General features: G+C 37.5%; 1 protein-coding gene across 1 annotated transcript in view; it reads right to left on the reverse strand.

The window, feature by feature from the left end:
• The window catches only part of LOC145292836 (uncharacterized), a 62,047-nt gene extending 51,092 nt beyond the window's left edge, over positions 1–10,955 (reverse strand). The window contains exon 1 of the mRNA XM_080138880.1: positions 10,792–10,955. The gene's annotated coding sequence lies outside the window, so the exon portion shown is untranslated. The remainder of the gene's footprint in view (positions 1–10,791) is intronic.
• Positions 10,956–11,952: the final 997 nt, after the last annotated feature.

Here is an 11,952-nt window from a genome sequence, read left to right on the forward strand (position 1 = left end):
TCAAGCACCATTGCTGACAAATAGGGTAGCATGCTACACTAATTCAGAGGAGGGGCGAGAAAGGAGTTTGAACAAGAAGTGGACCAATGGATTGGGGAGGGTATACTGCTGCCTTGGACGGATGACGTTAAGTTGGGCATTTTGCCGTTGATGGCCGTTTTGCAACCAACTAAAGGGAAAGTAAGACCGGTTCTGGATTTCCAAGAGCTGAACCAACATGTTGAGTGCCATACTGGAGGTGACACCGTAGATGTGTGCAGTGAGACTATTAGAGAATGGAGGCAGATGAATGGGGCGTCTACGTTGGTAGATCTAAAATCTGCCTATTTGCAACCCCACATCGCCAAGAAGCTCTGGAAATACCAGTTAGTCAGGTACAAAGGCAAAACCTACTGCCTTACGCGAGTTGGGTTCGGGTTGAATTCGGCACCCAAGATCATGTCAACTATCCTCAGGAAGATTCTGGAAACAATGGGAAAAGGAGATGGTGCAGTGAGTTCATACATAGACGACATTCTTGTGAATGAGACTCTGGTAACTGCCAAGGAGGTGGTGGCTCATTTGAAGAGGTCTGAGTTGGTCACCAAAGCACTGGAAAAATTAGACGGAGGGGCTGCTTTGGGGCTAAGGCTGAAACAAGGTGCGTCGGCCAGCCTAGAGTTTCGAAGGGGGAACGAGATCCCGCAACTGAAGCAAGAGCTCAACAGACAGGAACTTTTTTTCATATGCGGGAAGTTGATTGGACATTACCCCGTTGCTGGCTGGCTTAGACCAGCATGCAGCTACATAAAGAGGCATGCCAAACGAAGAGGATGGGATGATAAAGTGGGAGGAAAAACGGTCGCCATGATGGAAGAGTTCCTGAAAGAAACTGAACGGCAAGACCCAGTCCGGGGAACCTGGAACATACCGTGAACATTGGATGGAGTCGTGTGGTGTGATGCAAGCAGCATTGCAACAGGGGTCGTCTTGGAAGTTGGAGGAGTGGTTGCAGAAGATGCGACCTTGTTAAAGAAGAAGAATAATGTCAGCCACATCAATGTAGCAGAATTAGATGCGATAATCAAAGGGGTCGATCTGGCCTTGAAATGGGAACTGTGTGACATCTGCATCAAAAGAAGACTCTGCCACAGTGTTTGCTTGGCTAAAGTCACTCATTTCAAGCGAAAAAAGGATAAGAATGAAAGGGGCAGCAGAGATGTTAGTGAAGCGCAGGCTTGGGATGCTAGCTGAGCTGATGCAGGAGTTTCGTTTGAAGCTTTGCGTAGACATGGTCGCTTCTGAGAAGAACCGAGCAGATGCTCTCACGAGAGTGAAGAAAAGCTGGCTTGTGCTAAAGAAAGATGTTGTTACTGCATCGGATCTAGATGACGTTGGCATGCGAGAGCTGCACAATCTGCACCATATGAGGGTAGAGAGGACGTGGTACTTGATGAAGAAAGTCAACCCGAGTGTCAACAAGGAACAAGTGAGGCAAGTGGTCAGGACATGCGACAGATGTCAGTCGATTGGTCCTGCTCCAAGCACGCATGAAGCTGGTCAATTGGGACCTGGGAGAGACTGGCATGCAATGTTACCCATTACAGGGGTGGACTTTACCTGACCATGATTGACTGCGGGCCCGGGCGATTTGCCCTATGGAAGAAACTACATGGAGGAACAGGCAATGAAATAGCGGCAATCCTCGATGAATTGGTTTTGGAGTGAGGTCTCATGGAAGAGCTGTTAACTGACAACGAGACTGCATTCATGTCAGTAGCAGTGACGGAAGTAATGAAGAAATGGAATATCCAACAATTTTTCAGAGCTGCCTACAGACCCAGTGGCAACGGGATCGTGGAGAGAAACCACCGCATCATAAAGGCAGTTGCAGAAAGAGGAGGCACCTCACCTGAGCAAGCTGTCTACTGGTATAATATGTCGCCTAGATTGGGACAATAGGGCAGGTCGATTTTGGAACCCTAGTGAGGCAATGGTGATGATAGTTGGGGTTTGACATAAAAAAGACCTACACGAAATATTTTTTTCAAAATCGTTATCTTCGCTTGAGGAAATGACTTTAAAAGTTGAAAAATTGAAGCTATTAAAAGTTTTCGGTGAATTGCCAAGAACATCTCATCATCAAAACAAACCGTACTGTTAAGAAAATGGAATCATTATTTAGAAAATTTTAAAGTACATTTTTAAATAAAATGAGTGAAGATAATGAATTAATAAAATAAATATTAAGTGTAAGGGCAAAATTATGTTTTTTAAATAATAGCAACCAAAGTTCGCTTTTTCATTTCAGGAACTTTTTTGGAGCAGAAACATTTTAGATTTCACCGGCATAAAACACGCTCGTTATTGATATTGAAAAATAACGTTTGTTTATTATTTAATTTGAAAACATTACGATTTAGGCTTAATTATTTCGAAAGGAAAAACGAAAAAGACTTGTTTAAAATATATATTATTATATTTCAAGTATCTGCAGTGAATTTAAACATATTCGTTTTATCTTTTTTAATTTGTTTTTCTATTAGGTTGGTGCATAAATAATGGCATTTTTTGGACGTTCAAACGAATGTCAAAAACATTTTGGCACCAACCTAATATTTCACATAAAATTCTATTTGAAATTTTTATTAAAATATACTAATACTCCAGTTTTATATTTAAAAAAATATATATAGTCCATACAATTTTATTCTTTACGAAACATAACCATGTAAATTTTCAAGTTGTTCTACTTAATAAAAAAAATACTTTGCTGAAAATTAATGTCAAATTTTTATTTTTTTTATTTTCAGGAAGTAATTGTTTTTAAGCAGTATTTTTCTTCTAAAATTATAGTTTTAAAATCAGATAACCCACAAAGATTAATACGAGTAAATAAGGAAACTGCTTTAAAGGTTTTGCTTATTTGTGCATCTATGTTATTGTGCTTAAATAACTTTATTATTTAGAAAACAATTCTTAATATGGGGAAGATAGGAGGTTGTGTTGTAACTATTCTGTACTTTCACCTAAAAATTTGATAAACAAAAATTTCATAAAAATTAAATTTAACTTGAAAATACTATTAAAAATAGCATGGTAACATAAATGCACAAGCACTGGTTTTTCAAACTCTAAACGCTTGTTTAAAATGGCACAGCGACAGCAAGAATGACTCTATGAGTAAATTCATATTATTGAAGGAGGGGCTAAAGTCTGCTAAAAATGTTTAAACTAAACACTACTATGCCTCTGATTTGGTTTTGTCCTCTCTCTTCAATACATCTTATGCAACTCTACAAAGTTTTTCATTATTTCTTATAACTAGCACTTATTTTTTACATATGAAACTGGAAGATAGCCTAAAACAGTTTCCTTCATCCATTATTTATTTTACTTTTCAGATTAGAATGTCAGTGAAGGCACAACGTTCAGTTTTAACCCGTGGTTCACAAAATTTGCTGGTCCACTTTGTCGTTTGGATGAAACAGCACCTCCAACTTCACAACAAGTCATCCAGTTTAGTTATTTCCTCAATAACAGTTATTGCCACTTAAAAAATAGTGGGATTTCTATGTTAATTGCTAAGGAATTAATTAGTATTTGGCAAGTAGTTAATCCACAATTGTCCTTGTTAGGGAAACGTTATATAGGACAGAATGCCAATATATTTTGCTATAAGAGGGCCAAACAGATTGACAGGGAATCTCTTGCAGCAACCAAAGTGAAAAAAAAAAAAACTGAAGGAACAGCTAGACAGATTGTTTGATATATTTTCTTGTAGCTGTAAACTTCCTGTCTTGAGAAGTGATGACTTTGCTGTAAAGTGCAATACAGGAAATTGTCAAAAAGGCATATAGTCTACACTTGTCTCTTAACAAGGAGGTACAATTAATTCTATAGATTCACCAGCAATTATGTTCCTTTTTTCGTGGAAAATAAAATAATATATTGGTATTTATTATGTAATCTGGCTCTATTATTAAGCATGCAAATTTTGCAATTTTCAGGTTCCACTAGAAGAAGTGCCATTTAGAGCAATTTTTAAATTAATTGATGGAACAAGAAAAAGCCTAACAACATTTACTGGTCCTTTGGGAAAACTTAGTATCAATAATTATCAAGATTTGCTTCAAGTAGAATTCTAAAAAAAAAATAGTGCTCTCCCGATCATCATTATCTGACAGCAGAAGAAACAAATAATTTAAATGTAAATACCAGAGTCTACTTTTTGAGAGTATGCTGTTGGCATTTCTCGAGAAGTTAAACTAAGATATGCAGCTTAGAAAATTGGGCCATTGAATCAAGCAAGATGGCTAACATAAGTCACAAGGTTAATGTGTTTATGGACCAGAGGTGTCTATCCTCAAACACTATGATAAATTAAACATTCTGGTCAAATTTATCATCCAAGTGTATGCAGTTAGTTGGTTTGAGATCAAAACCGACAATATTTTTTTAACCAACAGTATATTTTAATATGATTCAGAGAACAAAACAGTTAACTGAAATTCAAATGACTGTTTTAAACAGTTCCAAATATAGCGCTTTTGCACTACTTCCGGAAAATATAATATCGATGCTAAACTCAGATGAATTGGATGTGAGAGAAGAGGGCATTCAAACGATTTTGTCCATTAGGTAAATAAATACTTATCCATTAAATTTTATTAGTTTTCTCAATTTACCCAAACAATAGTCAGTTTTATTCATATTTCATCACAAAAATATAAAAAATAAGTGTTTTCAAATAATTGTTTTTTGTGTTGTTTTTTTTCCGAAAATAGTGAACAACTCAAAAAAAAAAAAAAGATTGAAAAAGATTACGGCTATCAATTTTGCAGCCAAACATTGGTCAAATTTGATTGATTTTTCTAAAAAAGTTGTATATGGGCAGGAAGCAAGACATAGATACATTATTATAAAGTCATCATGCCAGCATATTAGACCTTCATTTTTCTTGAAAAGAACTTATACAGAATAATATAGTTCTATTATAACAGTTTATATTATTGCGTTTAATAGAAAAATTAAAATGCATGGTTCTGTAACTTGATACAAGTTACAGAATTAAAATATTGTGTAATACATCTCCACATATCTTTTTAGGTTGTGAAATTTAAAAGACTTAGTTGCTAATTAGCTTTTTTTACAATTTTTGTTTAATTAATGCAGTAAAAGTTGAGATATTTTGCTAGTTGTGATTCATAATTAAAATTATAATTCATGTATTTATTTTTCTTTCAATGTATCTCAATTGGATTTTTTATAAAAATAGTGAAATTTCAAAGTTAGTGTTGTGTAAAATGCTATGAAAATGACGGATTTCTCAGCATTTTTCTAGACGATTTTTAAAATTAAATGCTCAATTTTCTGTTCAAGATAGGAATCTGATTTTTGGTATCTGTTCTTATTACATCAAATCCCAACTATCATCACCAGTGCCATGTTGATTTTCTGAAAAAAGTTGCAAATCGACCTGCCCTATTGGGACAAGTGTCAGAGACGGTTCTGCAACTGTCAATGTTCGCATATTCCTGGAGACATCCCAGGGTTGAGCCAGCAAGCAGAGAGGCAGAGGCCACAGGGACCATTAAACTCGGTGATGAGGTATGGGTAAGCCACCGGGGGCACCCTGCACCACACAATAGAGTAGAAGTCACATGACTGGGAGGAACACCAGAAACAACATTGTGGTGGACGGAGTACCGAGGCATATTCTCGACATCAGACCAGCGGAAGGGAAATCAATGGAGGGGAATGTGCAGCAACAGGAGGAGGACGAGACACCTAATCCACTGTGAAAAATTTCCCCCACTCTATATCTGTGCCTAAATCAAAACGCAGATTCCATGAACAAAGCTTCTTTCTTAGAACTGCACGCCTGTGGAACTCTGTTCCATCTGCCTGCTTCCCTCCGGACTATAACTTGGTTGTCTTCAAGTCCAATGTTAACAAATTCCTAATGAACCGCCCCCTTAAGTAAACATTTCAGCAAATCTCCTCACTAACGTAATGTACTTGCAATAACCCTTATCCCTGAGTGGCTTCCGGGCCTTGATAAGTGGTGATCACTGTGTAAAAAAAAAAAAAAAAAAAAAAAAAAACCTCACAGGCCAAGTAGAGAGAGGCGACCGTCACAGTGGATGAGAGACCACAAAATATGATCTTGAGATCAGGGAGGCGTGTGGTCAGAAGCTATGAAAAACAGAAGTCTTACTGTGGGTGTGCAGCGAGTGAGTTCAGGCCGAGAAAAGGAAAAACAAAGATGGCGGCCAGCATTTTATTACGTGCGTTCTTGCAAAATCTCGTGTGTGAGTGAAGCTGGAAACTACAAAAGGAGCTCCATTTTTCGGTGCTGGTGAGATTCCAGATCTGGCAGGAGAGTAGGTGCAACGGGAGTGGAGATTCTACTTTCTCGGATTTATTCCCTTTTGTGTGTTTGAGGTGATTCCACCCATTGGGAGGCGCAATATATAAACAATATATTTTAGAAAATAATTTCTTAATTTTAAATAAAAATTGACTGTAAAGAAAATTTTTTGTAAATAATTATTGAAAAATATTGCAAAGTGTATACATAGCTGGTTCTTTGGGATAGTAGGGGCGCCTCAAACCCCCTTCCAAAAAAGACAACAAACGAACAAAAGCTTTAGTGTTTTTACTATTTTAAAGCACTTTCTTTTTATTTTTCTGTTTTAAAAAATTTTTTAAAGTTTGAAACACAAGTAGTGGCTAGTTGTTAACTTAGAACAACAAGGGCCCATGGCGGAAATTATGCTGAGTTTAAATTTATTGTAATGCTTTGTGAGAAATTCCATGTACAGTCGCCATCTTTCTTGTTTTGCTTGGCCACCAATGCAGTTATGGTGGTTAGCTATCATTGGTTAATTTTGAATGTGTCAGGTGATTTGGCGCGCTTTTTGTATCATGCTTTTACTTTCAGTCCACACAGGAACTCGGTAAGTAGATTGACTCAAAACCCAGCGGCTCCTTCACTGGAGTGAGCCACGACAATTCCTTCATGTTATATCACCAAACAGTTGGTGAACAAGGAACCTCATCTCTACAAGCAGAGACAACTTTACACTGCTGAAACTATCCATATTAAGGATGACATTCAAAAACAGTTCTTCATGTTTATTTACCAAATATTGGATCTTATCTCAATTCATCTAGAGTCCCAAGTGACTTACATTATGCCTAATTATAGGTGCTAATATTCCGGCCGAGTCCTCCATGAACATTCATGGATCCTTTTGAAGAACAACGAACTAACTTTCTGACAATAGGAATTCATACTACTGGCTCCATGCGTATGGAGGAAAAACAGGCCACTATTTTGCAAATGGACAATACCAGAACCAATAAACTTTCATTGCTGTTACATTTGAATAAATTTTGAGTTTGAAATGTATGGCTTTTGTATTTGTGGATTCTTTTGCCTATGCGGGGAGTAAATTGGGATGTGAGAAATAATTTCTTACACCTTTTATTGGATGCGAAAAACGTTTTTTTTGTTGTTTGTTTTACATAGGCGTCACCACTTATCAAGGCCGAGAGGCCACTCAAGGATAACGGTTAAAGAGTGTACAGTAGTCAAAAGGATAATATAGTAATCGATAGTAATGGAAGTTCAGTAAATTTGTTAACTTAAGTGTAACGGCTCATCAGAAACTTGTTCATGTTGGACTTGAAGATAACCATATTATAGACAGCTGGAAAGCAGGAAAATTGAAGACAATTCTACAGGCGTGCAGTTCTAAGAAAGAAGCTTTGATCATGGAATCTACGTTTAGGTTTAGGCACTGATAAAGAGTGGGGGGAATTATTGATTGTGTTTTCAGCCGTCATATTTCTATTTACTTGCCTCCCCACGAGGGCAGAGTTAGACACAAGGTCAGTTTTTAATGTAGAGAAGCATTTATTACTAAAAACGTGTTGCAGGGGCAAGAAAAAACTACGTTCTCTCGTCTTCTCCCCACTCCACGGTTTCACACAACAGAAGGACTGCTCGACTTTCAAGCAGAGAGAGAGAAAGAAGAAGAGGGAACGCGGACGAATAAACTCAAACAACAACAGTGTGAAAGTGAGGCTTAGGTTTCTTTTTCTACAACTTTCTTTTTTTACAACTTTCTTGTTTATTTGTGTTTTTGACAAATAAACACAAACTAAATGAACGATGGTTTTTCCGTGTCAGACGAAATCCATGTAAATACAATCGTTGTACCCAAAAACGTAATTCGATTGTAGGGATTTCGCCTAGAATTTAATGACCTTCGTCTATCTCATTTTTGAGAGTGACGTCACTGGTAAGAAACTTTCACCATAAAGACAGCGTTGTTTGGACCAAAAATTCAATCTCGGCAGGGGGCTAAGAGTCCCCCGAATCGGAGATCCACTTCACTTGCCGAAGGATCTCGTGCAGCGGTAGCAGCAGGAGCAGTAGTTCCAGGAACAACAGCAGCAGCAGCAGCAGTAATTCGAAGAGTCCTTTTCAAGGCTAGGTACTCCGAAAGACCTTTCCCTTCGTTTACTCTGCTAGCTTTTCAGACAGCAGCAGCAACTCAAAGAGCCCTTTTCAGGGCTAGGTTATACGAAAGGCCTTCCCTTTTGATTTACTGCTTGTCGCCTCCTACACTTCCAGAGTTTCCTGCAGTCCTTCCTGCGACACCGTCCTGCCTGCAGCCTGCGACGTTTGTCAGCACCTTTCCCTGCCAGCACCTTTTTTCCTGCACATCCTACCTGCCAGCACCTGCTTCCTGCACGTCCTGCCTCTAGCCTGCAACGCCCGCCAGCACCTTTTTCCTGCACGTCCTGCCTCCAGCCTGTGACGCCTGCCAACACCTTTTTCCTGCACATCCTGCGATGTCTGCCAGCACCTTTTTCCTGCACATCCTGCCTGCAGCCTGCGATGTCTGCCAGCACCTTTTTCCTGCACATCCTGCCTGCAGCCTGTGACGCCTGTCAGCACCTTTTCCTGCCTGCAGCCTGCAACGCCTGCCAGCACCTTTTTTCCTGCACATCCTGCCAGCAGTCTCTTTTCTGCATTTCCTGCTCCAGTTTGCTGTGACCCCGTTTCCTGACGTTCACCAGAGTACATCAACATCCAATCTTTCCAGCTCTCGTTCTTAAAGACACCAGGCACACCAACGTCTAGCAGTCTCGAGCACACCGACGTCCAACTGTCCAGAACAACATCTACTTTGCAATTATAAATTTTTTTTTTGATTTTTCTTCCTTAACAAATAAAAGGACGATTTTTGGCATTTAAACGAGTATCCCTTGTCGGTCGTTCTTCCTTTGCCTTGTTCACCGTTCTTTTTTGCCCGTGTCTATCTTCCAGTTGTTGGGTCGACTGTCTCCGGACGATCGGCCCCGCAACAAACGAAATGGTGAAATCTAAAAGCAAGTTAAACTAAAAGTAAAAAAAAAAAAAAAATTAAAAGAATTAAAGAAAGACAAAATTCAAAGAAATTTCGAACATTTATTGCTATAAACATAACGAAAAAGTGAAACATAACAAAGAAGTGAAAATAAATAAATAAATAAATGCAGCCAAAAGCAAGATAAATCAACGTAAAAGGGTCAATAATGGTAGAAGCGCCGGTGTCATATGTCACGTGACCTAACTGTTCTGATTTTCAGAATGAGGCTTGTCTACCGGAGCTACTTATCTAAGCTGCACCAAAGGCATTTTTAAATTCAATTTTAGTGATATTTGTGCACTCTGTTAACGTTGCGCAGTATCAATTTTCTAATTGTAAACTGAACGATATGGTCACTGTTTCCATGGATACAAACCGGTGAATCGAGATTTGCGTCCCGTTCCTTTTTGGTTGTTTTGGGTTTGAGGTTAGTCGCCATCTAAACTCCAATCCTGCCAGAAAGCCTTTTACTCCAATAGTTTCTTCCCCAGAACTGCTAGACTTTCAAACTCCCTTCTGGGATTCTGCTTTCCCATCTGTACTGACATGCAGAAGTTCAAATATAATGTGAACAGACATCTTGCTACTCATCTCGCTTCATAATACCCCTGCAACTTATGTCCCCGATAGTAGCCCCATACTTCAAAGTGACACTGTGCCTTGTTTGGGGTGAAAATGGAATAATAAAAAATAAAAATAAAAAATAAATAAAATAAAAATAAAATTCAAAACAGTGAAAAAGAAACCTGTTAAATGATGACATTTTATTAATTATAACTTATTTTTCGAAAATATATATTTTTTCGAAATAAAAATTGGATCCAAACTTTTCCATGTTTAACTAAATTACGCAACCTGGTCTCGTCGTAGTCTAATGGCGGAACATTTCTAGGCCGACGTGATATTTTCACTTTACACCGGTTTGTTTTTCCGTTACGCCTAAAAGGGTGTAAAACCTAATAATAATAATAATTTTACCCATAATATTCATAAAAAATCAGGGTACTTGTGTAGTTTATCAAAGACATTAAAAAACGAAGATATTGAAAAAGTACTATATTGTACATAACCGTTACAGAATAAAGTTCTCATAAAAAATCGCTTAATTTGGTCAAGTAGTTTTTAATATTTTTACATAGGAAAATCAAATTTTAAAGCGATCGAATCGATTGAGGAAGCCGCACATGGGGAGATAACTTCATTACCCCTAAAAGTTTGTCAAAATTATTTTGAAATATGGGCAGAAAAGCTACCTAGATAAATATTTTATTTTGTTTATTCATTTTTTTTTTTCACTTATTTTATGAGTTTTTCGGGTGTTTGTTTGTCTGCATTTGGGTCTGTAAATTTTTTTTTTTCAGAAAAATCTTTATGATATACATACCTGTCACCGCACGAAGATGTCATATTCCAAAAATTACGTAAATCGATCAAGTGTTTTTTTTATTTGAGAAAATCAAATTTTATGACACATTTTATCGAAGGATTAGTGCGAGTGCGCTATCTTACTTGCAAATGATCGGAAATGTAGAATCAACAACGGCAGACAGAAAAAACACTAAACAAAAAACAAAACAAAAAAGGCCGTCTTGCCTTGCAGTCAAGCCCGGCAAACTCGAAATAAGTTCGACAACTCTAGAAGGGTCACATCAGTATTTACACCGTCAAATCACGATATTACGAATTATTAAAGTTTTAAAACATAAAATAAAAAAAAAATCAAATTAATATTTAATAAAAAATATTTAAAAAATTATTTAAATATTTTCATTACGCAAAATTTCCCGGTTTTTTAAAAATATTTTTAAAAATTTAATTTAAGGGTAAAATCACGCTATTACAAATTATTGAAGTTTTTTTTTTTTTTTTTTTTTTACATAGGCATAACCACTTATCAAGGCCCAGAGACCACTCGGGGATAAGGGTTAAGAGCGTACAGTAGTCAGTTAGACAATAAAGTAATCGTTAGTAATAGAAATTTGGTGAATTTGTTAACAAGTGGAATGGCTCACCAAGAACTTGTTTACGTTGGACTTGAAGACAACCATATTGTAGTCAGCTGGAAAACGGAAGACAATTCCACAGGCGTGCAGTTCTAAGAAAGAAGCTTTGTTCATGGAATCTACGTTTAGGTTTAGACACAGATAAAGAGTGGGGGGAATCATTGATAGTGTTTTCAGCTAGAAGAGTGTTTCTTGTGAAAGTTTGGCGAGGTGGGGACCATAGATTGAAGCTCAGTCGAACACTTTCCATGAAAATAACGATAAAGCAGAGACAAACTCGCAACATCTCTTCTGTGAGATAGAGGTTGCAGTGAAGAGAAAAGCACATCTCCTACGAGGCTATGAAGTCTATTTTGAACTCTATCAAGGTAGGATAAGCTCCTGCCCAGATGTGGCAACAGTATTCCATCCCTGGATGTACCTGGCTCTTATATAGATAGAGAATTGCATCAGCAATGAGATATCTTCTGGATCGATAGAAGGATCCGACCATTTATCCAGCAGTCTTAACAATAGATTTGATGTATGTGTTCCATTTAAGA

Source organism: Euprymna scolopes, chromosome 14 (genome assembly GCF_053919585.1).
Source record: "Euprymna scolopes isolate OS-2025 chromosome 14, ASM5391958v1, whole genome shotgun sequence".
Lineage (NCBI taxonomy): Eukaryota > Metazoa > Mollusca > Cephalopoda > Sepiida > Sepiolidae > Euprymna > Euprymna scolopes.